We start from the raw sequence: 17,737 nt of genomic DNA, 5'->3' as shown, positions 1-17,737 counted from the left end.
ACTGTAGCTAAACTCGTCCCCTTTTAAAGCACACAAAGTCCTTCTATTTTCTTCAACTTTATTGAGGGAGTTATAACAGTTATAAGAGGAGTATATAAGTACTTGTATGTGGATTGTAATAGCAGATGTCCCTTGTGAGGAGAATTGCTTGATCAGAGGAAGGTGTCCGGCTATGTGGAAGTGCCTCTCTGAGGGGAAGGTTAAAAGGATTTCCTTTCTGAGGGAGCAGTGAAAGATGTGTCTACTCACTTTGGCTGCTTGTTGAAAAGAGGGAGCACACTTTCCTGTCAGACAGGAACACACTATGTCGCAATATACACAGCTCTGGCTTCTTCAGAGTTTGGAAAAAACATGTAACTTCCCTGGGGAGAGCTGACAGTGTGAGAGCCGAGAAAAATATACAGAAAATATGCAATCCTGTTCCAGGACAATATTGGTAACAATACTTACCACATGGTGGCACTGTTGCATTATATATCCAGTGTATATAGTCAGCTGGGCTCTAAATATGTCAAAATATTATGTTTTAAAGCAAAGAATCACCTATGGGACTAAATATGTTTTCACTTTTTGGGAAAAAGAACAAACAGTCTATTATTTCTATTACTATTGGGAAAAAAGTACAAGGGTGTATGACATCCTAGGAATACGACAAAGTTTGCCAGAAAATGTGTATTTGTTCTAAATCATACAGATCTATGGGTAAATAAGTGGTTGGGATGTAAAAATGATTTATGTACAACTAATTCTTTAATACCCATACTAGGAAATGAAAGAGTTTTACTTCCTATGAGAGTGCTAGGAAGTCCCATTAGCGATACTCATTTGTTATTTTATAATCTCAAATGTCCTAATTTTTTTTACACCATTCCGGCAAGATTTGAACATGTAAATTGTATTGCTTGTTTATATTTGAATTCTAAATTAATTTGTTTACCACACCAGGCCAAGATTATTTATCACTCATGCTTTCATAATCACATTTCATTTGAGGTCGTATTGAGAATAATGAAATAGTGAAAGAATAATTTCCTATGTGTAAACTTTCCCAATGTTTTATTAAAATATATTATTGTATTAGAGGAAATCCAATAGGAATATATCTACATGAGATCCAAGTCAATATGTCACAAATTCTCTTGCGAGATGTATATATACTTCTATTACAATTTAAAATATCAAAAAGAAATGAGTTTCCTTGGGAGAAATGGACTGAAGAAATTAAGAAAGAAGAAGGTTAACTTCCAGTTTTACAAAAACAATTAAAAGAAGGAGAAATTGTTTCTCAATAGGAAAAGGGTAAATTTAAAAAGATAGAACATGAATGGTCAGTAATGACAGGTTCAGCTTGGTGGGCAAAGTTTAAACAAATCTGTTACAATGTGTCAGTATTGGGTAATTTTTTTTCCATTCATCCTTTAATCATTGTACTTTGTGAAGCTTTATTATGTATTGTTTTTCAACTATTTTTAATATGTACTATGAAAAGAACGTATACACCGATAAAAGTAGAAAGAAATGACTCAAGAAGTGGAAACATTGAAAAAAAGTGTATAACAGGGCATCAGATTTCTTCAGTGAGAATTCTTTGCTTTAGAATGATATCTTGGCATTTAGTTTTTATAATTTTTTTTGGAATGTGATGCGAATGGTGCATGAGTGTTCCTGTAGGCTGTGTTAGGAACTCCCCAGAGCAATGTGCATGACCTGTTTAAGGTTTCCTTGGTTACCTATAGCCAAGGTTCGAGAAATGCACTCGACCGGTTGTCACGGGCAACTGCATTTTGTCCGCTGTCGACTGCTTACCTGCGGCAGAGTCTCCCGGCGTCTCCCAGTTTTCTCCTACAAATTCATCTTTTCCCCCTGCAGCTCCAGTAAAAATGGCCACGCTGCATCAAATGACGTCGCGTTGACGTGGCAACGAGAAGCTGCATGATGTCATGAATAAGATCTCGCAATCCTGTCTGTACCTGGGTAAAATACGTCAGATTGCTTGGTCTGTATGAAAACATTTGGAATTGTTGCCTAATTTATTAATGATAACTAACACCGGACTGAATATGTTTTGAAATAAAAACTAACGTTTTGTGGATGAAATGTAACCACCCCAGATGGGACTTGAACCCACAATCCCTGGCTTAGGAGGCCAGTGCCTTATCCATTAGGCCACTGGGGCTGATATTATAAGTATTATAACATTGTATCATGCGGGGTAATGGTAATTGTTTCTGGGTAATTGAACAGAGAAAGATAGAGTTTCTTGATAAATAGTCCAGCACTATATGCCTGCACTATATTCCAGCACTGTATTGCTGCACTACAGTATACAGCACTATGTGTTGGTGGTATAGTGGTGAGCATAGCTGCCTTCCAAGCAGTTGACCCGGGTTCGATTCCCGGCCAACGAAAGTTTTATTTAGCTATAGAGTGTTTTATTGAAAAATAGAAGGATGTCTATTCTAGACCCAGGCTCATATGTGGCATGTGAGTAAGTCCATGTAGCTAAACTCGTCCCCTTTTAAAGCACACAAAGTCCTTCTATTTTCTTCAACTTTATTGAGGGAGTGATAACAGTTATAAGAGGAGTATATAAGTTCTTGTATGTGGATTGTAATAGCAGATGTCCCTTGTGAGGAGAATTGCTTGATCAGAGGAAGGTGTCCGGCTATGTGGAAGTGCCTCTCTGAGGGGAAGGTTAAAAGGATTTCCTTTCTGAGGGAGCAGTGGAAGATGTGTCTACTCACTTTGGCTGCTTGTTGAAAAGAGGGAGCACACTTTCCTGTCAGACAGGAACACACTAGGGGTCATAACAATATGCAAATAAAGCAGGGGTTGAGGACTAAAACATACTCAAATATGAGCATTGGGAGGTTGCCAGGGCAACTAAATAGAGGCTGTGTAAAGGGGATTACTTGTAACAACTATGTTGCAATATACACAGCTCTGGCTTCTTCAGAGTTTGGAAAAAACATGTAACTTCCCTGGGGAGAGCTGACAGTGTGAGAGCCGAGAAAAATATACAGAAAATATGCAATCCTGTTCCAGGACAATATTGGTTACAATACCTAGCACATGGTGGCACTGTTGCATTATATATCCAGTGTATGTAGTCAGCTGGGCTCTAAATATGTCAAAATATTATGTTTTAAAGCAAAGAATCACCTATGGGACTAAATATGTTTTCACTCTTTAGGAAAAAGAACAAACAGTCTATTATTTCTATTGGGATAAAAGTACAAGGGTGTATGACATCCTAGGAATACGACAAAGTTTGCCAGAAAAATGTGTATTTATTCTAAATCATACAGATTTATGTGTAAATAAGTGGTTGGGATGTAAAAATGATGTATGTACAACTAATTCTTTAATACCCATACTAGGAAATGAAAGAGTTTTACTTCCTATGACAGTGCTAGGAATACCCATTAGCGATACTCATTTATTATTTTATAATCTTCAATGTCCTGATTTTTTTTTTACACCATTCCGGCAAGATTTGAACATGTAAATATTATTGCTTGTTTATATTTGAATTCTAATTAATGTATTTACCACACCAGGCCAAGATTATTTATCACTCATGCTTTCATAATCACATTTCATTTTAGGTCGTATTGAGAATAATGAAATAGTGAAAGAATAATTTCCTATGTGTAAACTTTCCCAATGTTTTATTAAAATATATTATTGTATTAGAGGAAATCCAATAGGAATATATCTACATGAGATCCAAGTCAATATGTCACAAATTCTCTCGCGAGATGTATATATACTTCTATTACAATTTAATATATCTAAAATAAATGAGTTTCCTTGGGAGAAATGGACTGAAGAAATTAAGAAAAAAGAAGGTTAACTTCCAGTTTTACAAAAACAATTAAAAGAAGGAGAAATTGTTTCTCAATAGGAAAAGGGTAAATTTAAAAAGATAGAACATGAATGGTCAGTAATGACAGGCTCAGCTTGGTGGGCAAAGTTTAAACAAATCTGTTACAATGTGTCAGTATTGGGTAATTTTTTTTCATTCATCCTTTAATCATTCTACTTTGTGAGGCTTTATTATGTATTGTTTTTCAACTATTTTTAATATGTACTATGAAAAGAACGTATACACCGATAAAAGTAGAAAGAAATGACTCAAGAAGTGGAAACGTTGAAAAAAGTGTATAACAGGGCATCAGATTTCTTCAGTGAGAATTCTTTGCTTTAGAATGATATTTTGGCATTTTGTTTTTATCATTTTTTTGGAATGTGATGCGAATGGTGCATGAGTGTTCCTGTAGGCTGTGTTAGGAACTCCCCAGAGCAATGTGCATGACCTGTTTAAGGTTTCCTTGGTTACCTATAGCCAGGGGTTGAGAAATGCACTCGACCGGTTGTCACGGGCGACTGCATTTTGTCTGCTGTCGACTGCTTACCTGCGGCAGAGTCCCCGGCGTCTCCCAGTCTTCTCCGTCTTCTTCTATAAATTCATCTTTTCCCCATGCAGCTCCGGTTAAAAAGGCCACGCTGCCTCAAATGACGCCGCGTTGCCGTGGCAACGAGAAGCTACATGATGTCGTGATTAAGATCCTGCAATCCTGTCTGCACATGGGTAAAATACGTCAGATTGCTTGGTCTGTATGAAAACATTTGGAATTGTTGCCTAATTTATTAATGATAACCAACACCGGACTGAATATGTTTTGAAATAAAAACTAACGTTTTGTGGATGAAATATAACCACCCCAGGTGGGACTTGAACCCACAATCCCTGGCTTAGGAGGCCAGTGCCTTATCCATTAGGCCACTGGGGCTTATGTCACATGTCTTATAACATTGTATCGTGTGGGGTTATGGTAATTGTATCTGGGTAATTGAACAGAGAAAGATAGAGTTTCTTGATAAATAGTCCAGCACTATATTCCTGCACTGAATTGCTGCAATACAGACAATACAACACTATGCGTTGGTGGTATAGTGGTGAGCATAGCTGCCTTCCAAGCAGTTGACCCGGGTTCGATTCCCGGCCAACGCAAGTTTTATTTAGCTATAGAGTGTTTTATTGAAAAATAGAAGGATGTCTATTCTGGACCCGGCTCATATGTGGAATTTGAGTAAGTCCATGTACTGTAGCTAAACTCGTCCCCTTTTAAAGCACACAAAGTCCTTCTATTTTCTTCAACTTTCTTGAGGGAGTTATAACAGTTATAAGAGGAGTATATAAGTTCTTGTATGTGGATTGTAATAGCAGATGTCCCTTGTGAGGAGAATTGCTTGATCAGAGGAAGGTGTCCGGCTATGTGGAAGTGCCTCTCTGAGGGGAAGGTTAAAAGGATTTCCTTTCTGAGGGAGCAGTGGAAGATGTGTCTACTCACTTTGGCTGCTTGTTGAAAAGAGGGAGCACACTTTCCTGTCAGACAGGAACACACTAGGGGGCATAACAATATGCAAATAAAGCAGGGGTTGAGGACTAAAACATACTCAAATATGAGCATTGGGAGGTTGCCAGGGCAACTAAATAGAGGCTGTGTAAAGGGGATTACTTGTAACAACTATGTCGCAATATACACAGCTCTGGCTTCTTCAGAGTTTGGAAAAAACATGTAACTTCCCTGGGGAGAGCTGACAGTGTGAGAGCCGAGAAAAATATACAGAAAATATGCAATCCTGTTCCAGGACAATATTGGTAACAATACTTACCACATGGTGGCACTGTTGCATTATATATCCAGTGTATATAGTCAGCTGGGCTCTAAATATGTCAAAATATTATGTTTTAAAGCAAAGAATCACCTATGGGACTAAATATGTTTTCACTTTTTGGGAAAAAGAACAAACAGTCAATTATTTCTATTACTATTGGGAAAAAAGTACAAGGGTGTATGACATCCTAGGAATACGACAAAGTTTGCCAGAAAATGTGTATTTGTTCTAAATCATACAGATCTATGGGTAAATAAGTGGTTGGGATGTAAAAATGATTTATGTACAACTAATTCTTTAATACCCATACTAGGAAATGAAAGAGTTTTACTTCCTATGAGAGTGCTAGGAAGTCCCATTAGCGATACTCATTTGTTATTTTATAATCTCAAATGTCCTGATTTTTTTTACACCATTCCGGCAAGATTTGAACATGTAAATTGTATTGCTTGTTTATATTTGAATACTAAATTAATTTGTTTACCACACCAGGCCAAGATTATTTATCACTCATGCTTTCATAATCACATTTCATTTGAGGTCGTATTGAGAATAATGAAATAGTGAAAGAATAATTTCCTATGTGTAAACTTTCCCAATGTTTTATTAAAATATATTATTGTATTAGAGGAAATCCAATAGGAATATATCTACATGAGATCCAAGTCAATATGTCACAAATTCTCTTGCGAGATGTATATATACTTCTATTACAATTTAAAATATCAAAAAGAAATGAGTTTCCTTGGGAGAAATGGACTGAAGAAATTAAGAAAGAAGAAGGTTAACTTCCAGTTTTACAAAAACAATTAAAAGAAGGAGAAATTGTTTCTCAATAGGAAAAGGGTAAATTTAAAAAGATAGAACATGAATGGTCAGTAATGACAGGTTCAGCTTGGTGGGCAAAGTTTAAACAAATCTGTTACAATGTGTCAGTATTGGGTAATTTTTTTTCCATTCATCCTTTAATCATTGTACTTTGTGAAGCTTTATTATGTATTGTTTTTCAACTATTTTTAATATGTACTATGAAAAGAACGTATACACCGATAAAAGTAGAAAGAAATGACTCAAGAAGTGGAAACATTGAAAAAAAGTGTATAACAGGGCATCAGATTTCTTCAGTGAGAATTCTTTGCTTTAGAATGATATCTTGGCATTTAGTTTTTATAATTTTTTTGGAATGTGATGCGAATGGTGCATGAGTGTTCCTGTAGGCTGTGTTAGGAACTCCCCAGAGCAATGTGCATGACCTGTTTAAGGTTTCCTTGGTTACCTATAGCCAAGGTTCGAGAAATGCACTCGACCGGTTGTCACGGGCAACTGCATTTTGTCCGCTGTCGACTGCTTACCTGCGGCAGAGTCTCCCGGCGTCTCCCAGTTTTCTCCTACAAATTCATCTTTTCCCCCTGCAGCTCCAGTAAAAATGGCCACGCTGCGTCAAATGACGTCACGTTGACGTGGCAACGAGAAGCTGCATGATGTCATGAATAAGATCCCGCAATCCTGTCTGTACCTGGGTAAAATACGTCAGATTGCTTGGTCTGTATGAAAACATTTGGAATTGTTGCCTAATTTATTAATGATAACTAACACCGGACTGAATATGTTTTGAAATAAAAACTAACGTTTTGTGGATGAAATGTAACCACCCCAGATGGGACTTGAACCCACAATCCCTGGCTTAGGAGGCCAGTGCCTTATCCATTAGGCCACTGGGGCTGATATTATAAGTATTATAACATTGTATCATGCGGGGTAATGGTAATTGTTTCTGGGTAATTGAACAGAGAAAGATAGAGTTTCTTGATAAATAGTCCAGCACTATATGCCTGCACTATATTCCAGCACTGTATTGCTGCACTACAGTATACAGCACTATGTGTTGGTGGTATAGTGGTGAGCATAGCTGCCTTCCAAGCAGTTGACCCGGGTTCGATTCCCGGCCAACGCAAGTTTTATTTAGCTATAGAGTGTTTTATTGAAAAATAGAAGGATGTCTATTCTAGACCCAGGCTCATATGTGGCATGTGAGTAAGTCCATGTAGCTAAACTCGTCCCCTTTTAAAGCACACAAAGTCCTTCTATTTTCTTCAACTTTCTTGAGGGAGTTATAACAGTTATAAGAGGAGTATATAAGTTCTTGTATGTGGATTGTAATAGCAGATGTCCCTTGTGAGGAGAATTGCTTGATCAGAGGAAGGTGTCCGGCTATGTGGAAGTGCCTCTCTGAGGGGAAGGTTAAAAGGATTTCCTTTCTGAGGGAGCAGTGGAAGATGTGTCTACTCACTTTGGCTGCTTGTTGAAAAGAGGGAGCACACTTTCCTGTCAGACAGGAACACACTAGGGGTCATAACAATATGCAAATAAAGCAGGGGTTGAGGACTAAAACATACTCAAATATGAGCATTGGGAGGTTGCCAGGGCAACTAAATAGAGGCTGTGTAAAGGGGATTACTTTTAACAACTATGTTGCAATATACACAGCTCTGGCTTCTTCAGAGTTTGGAAAAAACATGTAACTTCCCTGGGGAGAGCTGACAGTGTGAGAGCCGAGAAAAATATACAGAAAATATGCAATCCTGTTCCAGGACAATATTGGTTACAATACCTAGCACATGGTGGCACTGTTGCATTATATATCCAGTGTATGTAGTCAGCTGGGCTCTAAATATGTCAAAATATTATGTTTTAAAGCAAAGAATCACCTATGGGACTAAATATGTTTTCACTCTTTAGGAAAAAGAACAAACAGTCTATTATTTCTATTGGGATAAAAGTACAAGGGTGTATGACATCCTAGGAATACGACAAAGTTTGCCAGAAAAATGTGTATTTGTTCTAAATCATACAGATTTATGTGTAAATAAGTGGTTGGGATGTAAAAATGATGTATGTACAACTAATTCTTTAATACCCATACTAGGAAATGAAAGAGTTTTACTTCCTATGACAGTGCTAGGAATACCCATTAGCGATACTCATTTATTATTTTATAATCTTCAATGTCCTGATTTTTTTTTTACACCATTCCGGCAAGATTTGAACATGTAAATATTATTGCTTGTTTATATTTGAATTCTAATTAATGTATTTACCACACCAGGCCAAGATTATTTATCACTCATGCTTTCATAATCACATTTCATTTTAGGTCGTATTGAGAATAATGAAATAGTGAAAGAATAATTTCCTATGTGTAAACTTTCCCAATGTTTTATTAAAATATATTATTGTATTAGAGGAAATCCAATAGGAATATATCTACATGAGATCCAAGTCAATATGTCACAAATTCTCTCGCGAGATGTATATATACTTCTATTACAATTTAATATATCTAAAATAAATGAGTTTCCTTGGGAGAAATGGACTGAAGAAATTAAGAAAGAAGAAGGTTAACTTCCAGTTTTACAAAAACAATTAAAAGAAGGAGAAATTGTTTCTCAATAGGAAAAGGGTAAATTTAAAAAGATAGAACATGAATGGTCAGTAATGACAGGCTCAGCTTGGTGGGCAAAGTTTAAACAAATCTGTTACAATGTGTCAGTATTGGGTAATTTTTTTTCATTCATCCTTTAATCATTCTACTTTGTGAGGCTTTATTATGTATTGTTTTTCAACTATTTTTAATATGTACTATGAAAAGAACGTATACACCGATAAAAGTAGAAAGAAATGACTCAAGAAGTGGAAACGTTGAAAAAAGTGTATAACAGGGCATCAGATTTCTTCAGTGAGAATTCTTTGCTTTAGAATGATATTTTGGCATTTTGTTTTTATCATTTTTTTGGAATGTGATGCGAATGGTGCATGAGTGTTCCTGTAGGCTGTGTTAGGAACTTCCCAGCGCAATCTGCATGACCTGTTTAAGGTTTCCTTGGTTACCTATAGCCAGGGGTTGAGAAATGCACTCGACCGGTTGTCACGGGCGACTGCATTTTGTCTGCTGTCGACTGCTTACCTGCGGCAGAGTCCCCGGCGTCTCCCAGTCTTCTCCGTCTTCTTCTATAAATTCATCTTTTCCCCATGCAGCTCCGGTTAAAAAGGCCACGCTGCCTCAAATGACGCCGCGTTGCCGTGGCAACGAGAAGCTACATGATGTCGTGATTAAGATCCTGCAATCCTGTCTGCACATGGGTAAAATACGTCAGATTGCTTGGTCTGTATGAAAATATTTGGAATTGTTGCCTAATTTATTAATGATAACCAACACCGGACTGAATATGTTTTGAAATAAAAACTAACGTTTTGTGGATGAAATATAACCACCCCAGGTGGGACTTGAACCCACAATCACTGGCTTAGGAGGCCAGTGCCTTATCCATTAGGCCACTGGGGCTTATGTCACATGTCTTATAACATTGTATCGTGTGGGGTTATGGTAATTGTATCTGGGTAATTGAACAGAGAAAGATAGAGTTTCTTGATAAATAGTCCAGCACTATATTCCTGCACTGAATTGCTGCAATACAGACAATACAGCACTATGCGTTGGTGGTATAGTGGTGAGCATAGCTGCCTTCCAAGCAGTTGACCCGGGTTCGATTCCCGGCCAACGCAAGTTTTATTTAGCAAAAAAGTGTTTTATTGAAAAATAGAAGGATGTCTATTCTGGACCCGGCTCATATGTGGAATTTGAGTAAGTCCATGTACTGTAGCTAAACTCGTCCCCTTTTAAAGCACACAAAGTCCTTCTATTTTCTTCAACTTTCTTGAGGGAGTTATAACAGTTATAAGAGGAGTATATAAGTTCTTGTATGTGGATTGTAATAGCAGATGTCCCTTGTGAGGAGAATTGCTTGATCAGAGGAAGGTGTCCGGCTATGTGGAAGTGCCTCTCTGAGGGGAAGGTTAAAAGGATTTCCTTTCTGAGGGAGCAGTGGAAGATGTGTCTACTCACTTTGGCTGCTTGTTGAAAAGAGGGAGCACACTTTCCTGTCAGACAGGAACACACTAGGGGGCATAACAATATGCAAATAAAGCAGGGGTTGAGGACTAAAACATACTCAAATATGAGCATTGGGAGGTTGCCAGGGCAACTAAATAGAGGCTGTGTAAAGGGGATTACTTGTAACAACTATGTCGCAATATACACAGCTCTGGCTTCTTCAGAGTTTGGAAAAAACATGTAACTTCCCTGGGGAGAGCTGACAGTGTGAGAGCCGAGAAAAATATACAGAAAATATGCAATCCTGTTCCAGGACAATATTGGTTACAATACCTAGCACATGGTGGCACTGTTGCATTATATATCCAGTGTATGTAGTCAGCTGGGCTCTAAATATGTCAAAATATTATGTTTTAAAGCAAAGAATCACCTATGGGACTAAATATGTTTTCACTCTTTAGGAAAAAGAACAAACAGTCTATTATTTCTATTGGGATAAAAGTACAAGGGTGTATGACATCCTAGGAATACGACAAAGTTTGCCAGAAAAATGTGTATTTGTTCTAAATCATACAGATTTATGTGTAAATAAGTGGTTGGGATGTAAAAATGATGTATGTACAACTAATTCTTTAATACCCATACTAGGAAATGAAAGAGTTTTACTTCCTATGACAGTGCTAGGAATACCCATTAGCGATACTCATTTATTATTTTATAATCTTCAATGTCCTGATTTTTTTTTTACACCATTCCGGCAAGATTTGAACATGTAAATATTATTGCTTGTTTATATTTGAATTCTAATTAATGTATTTACCACACCAGGCCAAGATTATTTATCACTCATGCTTTCATAATCACATTTCATTTTAGGTCGTATTGAGAATAATGAAATAGTGAAAGAATAATTTCCTATGTGTAAACTTTCCCAATGTTTTATTAAAATATATTATTGTATTAGAGGAAATCCAATAGGAATATATCTACATGAGATCCAAGTCAATATGTCACAAATTCTCTCGCGAGATGTATATATACTTCTATTACAATTTAATATATCTAAAATAAATGAGTTTCCTTGGGAGAAATGGACTGAAGAAATTAAGAAAGAAGAAGGTTAACTTCCAGTTTTACAAAAACAATTAAAAGAAGGAGAAATTGTTTCTCAATAGGAAAAGGGTAAATTTAAAAAGATAGAACATGAATGGTCAGTAATGACAGGCTCAGCTTGGTGGGCAAAGTTTAAACAAATCTGTTACAATGTGTCAGTATTGGGTAATTTTTTTTCATTCATCCTTTAATCATTCTACTTTGTGAGGCTTTATTATGTATTGTTTTTCAACTATTTTTAATATGTACTATGAAAAGAACGTATACACCGATAAAAGTAGAAAGAAATGACTCAAGAAGTGGAAACGTTGAAAAAAGTGTATAACAGGGCATCAGATTTCTTCAGTGAGAATTCTTTGCTTTAGAATGATATTTTGGCATTTTGTTTTTATCATTTTTTTGGAATGTGATGCGAATGGTGCATGAGTGTTCCTGTAGGCTGTGTTAGGAACTTCCCAGCGCAATCTGCATGACCTGTTTAAGGTTTCCTTGGTTACCTATAGCCAGGGGTTGAGAAATGCACTCGACCGGTTGTCACGGGCGACTGCATTTTGTCTGCTGTCGACTGCTTACCTGCGGCAGAGTCCCCGGCGTCTCCCAGTCTTCTCCGTCTTCTTCTATAAATTCATCTTTTCCCCATGCAGCTCCGGTTAAAAAGGCCACGCTGCCTCAAATGACGCCGCGTTGCCGTGGCAACGAGAAGCTACATGATGTCGTGATTAAGATCCTGCAATCCTGTCTGCACATGGGTAAAATACGTCAGATTGCTTGGTCTGTATGAAAACATTTGGAATTGTTGCCTAATTTATTAATGATAACCAACACCGGACTGAATATGTTTTGAAATAAAAACTAACGTTTTGTGGATGAAATATAACCACCCCAGGTGGGACTTGAACCCACAATCCCTGGCTTAGGAGGCCAGTGCCTTATCCATTAGGCCACTGGGGCTTATGTCACATGTCTTATAACTTTGTATTGTGTGGGGTTATGGTAATTGTATCTGGGTAATTGAACAGAGAAAGATAGAGTTTCTTGATAAATAGTCCAGCACTATATTCCTGCACTGAATTGCTGCAATACAGACACTACAGCACTATGCGTTGGTGGTATAGTGGTGAGCATAGCTGCCTTCCAAGCAGTTGACCCGGGTTCGATTCCCGGCCAACGCAAGTTTTATTTAGCAAAAAAGTGTTTTATTGAAAAATAGAAGGATGTCTATTCTGGACCCGGCTCATATGTGGAATTTGAGTAAGTCCATGTACTGTAGCTTAACTCGTCCCCTTTTAAAGCACACAAAGTCCTTCTATTTTCTTCAACTTTCTTGAGGGAGTTATAACAGTTATAAGAGGAGTATATAAGTTCTTGTATGTGGATTGTAATAGCAGATGTCCCTTGTGAGGAGAATTGCTTGATCAGAGGAAGGTGTCCGGCTATGTGGAAGTGCCTCTCTGAGGGGAAGGTTAAAAGGATTTCCTTTCTGAGGGAGCAGTGGAAGATGTGTCTACTCACTTTGGCTGCTTGTTGAAAAGAGGGAGCACACTTTCCTGTCAGACAGGAACACACTAGGGGGCATAACAATATGCAAATAAAGCAGGGGTTGAGGACTAAAACATACTCAAATATGAGCATTGGGAGGTTGCCAGGGCAACTAAATAGAGGCTGTGTAAAGGGGATTACTTGTAACAACTATGTCGCAATATACACAGCTCTGGCTTCTTCAGAGTTTGGAAAAAACATGTAACTTCCCTGAGGAGAGCTGACAGTGTGAGAGCCGAGAAAAATATACAGAAAATATGCAATCCTGTTCCAGGACAATATTGGTAACAATACTTACCACATGGTGGCACTGTTGCATTATATATCCAGTGTATATAGTCAGCTGGGCTCTAAATATGTCAAAATATTATGTTTTAAAGCAAAGAATCACCTATGGGACTAAATATGTTTTCACTTTTTGGGAAAAAGAACAAACAGTCAATTATTTCTATTACTATTGGGAAAAAAGTACAAGGGTGTATGACATCCTAGGAATACGACAAAGTTTGCCAGAAAATGTGTATTTGTTCTAAATCATACAGATCTATGGGTAAATAAGTGGTTGGGATGTAAAAATGATTTATGTACAACTAATTCTTTAATACCCATACTAGGAAATGAAAGAGTTTTACTTCCTATGAGAGTGCTAGGAAGTCCCATTAGCGATACTCATTTGTTATTTTATCATTTTCAAATGTCCTGATTTTTTTTACACCATTCCGGCAAGATTTGAACATGTAAATTGTATTGCTTGTTTATATTTGAATTCTAAATTAATTTGTTTACCACACCAGGCCAAGATTATTTATCACTCATGCTTTCATAATCACATTTCATTTGAGGTCGTATTGAGAATAATGAAATAGTGAAAGAATAATTTCCTATGTGTAAACTTTCCCAATGTTTTATTAAAATATATTATTGTATTAGAGGAAATCCAATAGGAATATATCTACATGAGATCCAAGTCAATATGTCACAAATTCTCTTGCGAGATGTATATATACTTCTATTACAATTTAAAATATCAAAAAGAAATGAGTTTCCTTGGGAGAAATGGACTGAAGAAATTAAGAAAGAAGAAGGTTAACTTCCAGTTTTACAAAAACAATTAAAAGAAGGAGAAATTGTTTCTCAATAGGAAAAGGGTAAATTTAAAAAGATAGAACATGAATGGTCAGTAATGACAGGTTCAGCTTGGTGGGCAAAGTTTAAACAAATCTGTTACAATGTGTCAGTATTGGGTAATTTTTTTTCCATTCATCCTTTAATCATTGTACTTTGTGAAGCTTTATTATGTATTGTTTTTCAACTATTTTTAATATGTACTATGAAAAGAACGTATACACCGATAAAAGTAGAAAGAAATTACTCAAGAAGTGGAAACATTGAAAAAAAGTGTATAACAGGGCATCAGATTTCTTCAGTGAGAATTCTTTGCTTTAGAATGATATCTTGGCATTTAGTTTTTATAATTTTTTTGGAATGTGATGCGAATGGTGCATGAGTGTTCCTGTAGGCTGTGTTAGGAACTCCCCAGAGCAATGTGCATGACCTGTTTAAGGTTTCCTTGGTTACCTATAGCCAAGGTTCGAGAAATGCACTCGACCGGTTGTCACGGGCAACTGCATTTTGTCCGCTGTCGACTGCTTACCTGCGGCAGAGTCTCCCGGCGTCTCCCAGTTTTCTCCTACAAATTCATCTTTTCCCCCTGCAGCTCCAGTAAAAATGGCCACGCTGCGTCAAATGACGTCGCGTTGACGTGGCAACGAGAAGCTGCATGATGTCATGAATAAGATCCCGCAATCCTGTCTGTACCTGGGTAAAATACGTCAGATTGCTTGGTCTGTATGAAAACATTTGGAATTGTTGCCTAATTTATTAATGATAACTAACACCGGACTGAATATGTTTTGAAATAAAAACTAACGTTTTGTGGATGAAATGTAACCACCCCAGATGGGACTTGAACCCACAATCCCTGGCTTAGGAGGCCAGTGCCTTATCCATTAGGCCACTGGGGCTGATATTATAAGTATTATAACATTGTATCATGCGGGGTAATGGTAATTGTTTCTGGGTAATTCAACAGAGAAAGATAGAGTTTCTTGATAAATAGTCCAGCACTATATGCCTGCACTATATTCCAGCACTGTATTCCAGCACTGTATTGCTGCACTACAGTATACAGCACTATGTGTTGGTGGTATAGTGGTGAGCATAGCTGCCTTCCAAGCAGTTGACCCGGGTTCGATTCCCGGCCAACGCAAGTTTTATTTAGCTATAGAGTGTTTTATTGAAAAATAGAAGGATGTCTATTCTAGACCCAGGCTCATATGTGGCATGTGAGTAAGTCCATGTAGCTAAACTCGTCCCCTTTTAAAGCACACAAAGTCCTTCTATTTTCTTCAACTTTATTGAGGGAGTGATAACAGTTATGAGGAGTATATAAGTTCTTGTATGTGGATTGTAATAGCAGATGTCCCTTGTGAGGAGAATTGCTTGATCAGAGGAAGGTGTCCGGCTATGTGGAAGTGCCTCTCTGAGGGGAAGGTTAAAAGGATTTCCTTTCTGAGGGAGCAGTGGAAGATGTGTCTACTCACTTTGGCTGCTTGTTGAAAAGAGGGAGCACACTTTCCTGTCAGACAGGAACACACTAGGGGTCATAACAATATGCAAATAAAGCAGGGGTTGAGGACTAAAACATACTCAAATATGAGCATTGGGAGGTTGCCAGGGCAACTAAATAGAGGCTGTGTAAAGGGGATTACTTGTAACAACTATGTTGCAATATACACAGCTCTGGCTTCTTCAGAGTTTGGAAAAAACATGTAACTTCCCTGGGGAGAGCTGACAGTGTGAGAGCCGAGAAAAATATACAGAAAATATGCAATCCTGTTCCAGGACAATATTGGTTACAATACCTAGCACATGGTGGCACTGTTGCATTATATATCCAGTGTATGTAGTCAGCTGGGCTCTAAATATGTCAAAATATTATGTTTTAAAGCAAAGAATCACCTATGGGACTAAATATGTTTTCACTCTTTAGGAAAAAGAACAAACAGTCTATTATTTCTATTGGGATAAAAGTACAAGGGTGTATGACATCCTAGGAATACGACAAAGTTTGCCAGAAAAATGTGTATTTGTTCTAAATCATACAGATTTATGTGTAAATAAGTGGTTGGGATGTAAAAATGATGTATGTACAACTAATTCTTTAATACCCATACTAGGAAATGAAAGAGTTTTACTTCCTATGACAGTGCTAGGAATACCCATTAGCGATACTCATTTATTATTTTATAATCTTCAATGTCCTGATTTTTTTTTTACACCATTCCGGCAAGATTTGAACATGTAAATATTATTGCTTGTTTATATTTGAATTCTAATTAATGTATTTACCACACCAGGCCAAGATTATTTATCACTCATGCTTTCATAATCACATTTCATTTTAGGTCGTATTGAGAATAATGAAATAGTGAAAGAATAATTTCCTATGTGTAAACTTTCCCAATGTTTTATTAAAATATATTATTGTATTAGAGGAAATCCAATAGGAATATATCTACATGAGATCCAAGTCAATATGTCACAAATTCTCTCGCGAGATGTATATATACTTCTATTACAATTTAATATATCTAAAATAAATGAGTTTCCTTGGGAGAAATGGACTGAAGAAATTAAGAAAGAAGAAGGTTAACTTCCAGTTTTACAAAAACAATTAAAAGAAGGAGAAATTGTTTCTCAATAGGAAAAGGGTAAATTTAAAAAGATAGAACATGAATGGTCAGTAATGACAGGCTCAGCTTGGTGGGCAAAGTTTAAACAAATCTGTTACAATGTGTCAGTATTGGGTAATTTTTTTTCATTCATCCTTTAATCATTCTACTTTGTGAGGCTTTATTATGTATTGTTTTTCAACTATTTTTAATATGTACTATGAAAAGAACGTATACACCGATAAAAGTAGAAAGAAATGACTCAAGAAGTGGAAACGTTGAAAAAAGTGTATAACAGGGCATCAGATTTCTTCAGTGAGAATTCTTTGCTTTAGAATGATATTTTGGCATTTTGTTTTTATCATTTTTTTGGAATGTGATGCGAATGGTGCATGAGTGTTCCTGTAGGCTGTGTTAGGAACTTCCCAGCGCAATCTGCATGACCTGTTTAAGGTTTCCTTGGTTACCTATAGCCAGGGGTTGAGAAATGCACTCGACCGGTTGTCACGGGCGACTGCATTTTGTCTGCTGTCGACTGCTTACCTGCGGCAGAGTCCCCGGCGTCTCCCAGTCTTCTCCGTCTTCTTCTATAAATTCATCTTTTCCCCATGCAGCTCCGGTTAAAAAGGCCACGCTGCCTCAAATGACGCCGCGTTGCCGTGGCAACGAGAAGCTACATGATGTCGTGATTAAGATCCTGCAATCCTGTCTGCACATGGGTAAAATACGTCAGATTGCTTGGTCTGTATGAAAACATTTGGAATTGTTGCCTAAT

General features: G+C 37.2%; 9 non-coding genes across 9 annotated transcripts; 3 read left to right on the top strand and 6 right to left on the bottom strand.

The window, feature by feature from the left end:
- Positions 1–2,103: 2,103 nt before the first annotated feature.
- TRNAR-CCU (transfer RNA arginine (anticodon CCU)) lies at positions 2,104–2,176 on the bottom strand. Its single transcript has one exon. It is a non-coding gene; the product is annotated as a tRNA-Arg (tRNA).
- Positions 2,177–4,723: 2,547 nt separating this feature from the next.
- Positions 4,724–4,796, bottom strand: TRNAR-CCU (transfer RNA arginine (anticodon CCU)). The gene has a single exon. It is a non-coding gene; the product is annotated as a tRNA-Arg (tRNA).
- Positions 4,797–4,945: 149 nt separating this feature from the next.
- Positions 4,946–5,017, top strand: TRNAG-UCC (transfer RNA glycine (anticodon UCC)). Its single transcript has one exon. It is a non-coding gene; the product is annotated as a tRNA-Gly (tRNA).
- Positions 5,018–7,334: 2,317 nt separating this feature from the next.
- TRNAR-CCU (transfer RNA arginine (anticodon CCU)) lies at positions 7,335–7,407 on the bottom strand. Its single transcript has one exon. It is a non-coding gene; the product is annotated as a tRNA-Arg (tRNA).
- A 2,547-nt stretch (positions 7,408–9,954) lies between these two features.
- Positions 9,955–10,027, bottom strand: TRNAR-CCU (transfer RNA arginine (anticodon CCU)). The gene has a single exon. It is a non-coding gene; the product is annotated as a tRNA-Arg (tRNA).
- Positions 10,028–10,176: 149 nt separating this feature from the next.
- On the top strand, positions 10,177–10,248 carry TRNAG-UCC (transfer RNA glycine (anticodon UCC)). The gene has a single exon. It is a non-coding gene; the product is annotated as a tRNA-Gly (tRNA).
- Positions 10,249–12,567: 2,319 nt separating this feature from the next.
- Positions 12,568–12,640, bottom strand: TRNAR-CCU (transfer RNA arginine (anticodon CCU)). Its single transcript has one exon. It is a non-coding gene; the product is annotated as a tRNA-Arg (tRNA).
- Positions 12,641–12,789: 149 nt separating this feature from the next.
- TRNAG-UCC (transfer RNA glycine (anticodon UCC)) lies at positions 12,790–12,861 on the top strand. The gene has a single exon. It is a non-coding gene; the product is annotated as a tRNA-Gly (tRNA).
- A 2,318-nt stretch (positions 12,862–15,179) lies between these two features.
- TRNAR-CCU (transfer RNA arginine (anticodon CCU)) lies at positions 15,180–15,252 on the bottom strand. Its single transcript has one exon. It is a non-coding gene; the product is annotated as a tRNA-Arg (tRNA).
- Positions 15,253–17,737: the final 2,485 nt, after the last annotated feature.

This window comes from Ascaphus truei, chromosome 20 (genome assembly GCF_040206685.1).
Source record: "Ascaphus truei isolate aAscTru1 chromosome 20, aAscTru1.hap1, whole genome shotgun sequence".
NCBI lineage: Eukaryota > Metazoa > Chordata > Amphibia > Anura > Ascaphidae > Ascaphus > Ascaphus truei.
The sequence above is the reverse complement of the archived record's forward strand: the minus strand, read 5'-3'. Positions and strand labels throughout refer to the sequence as shown.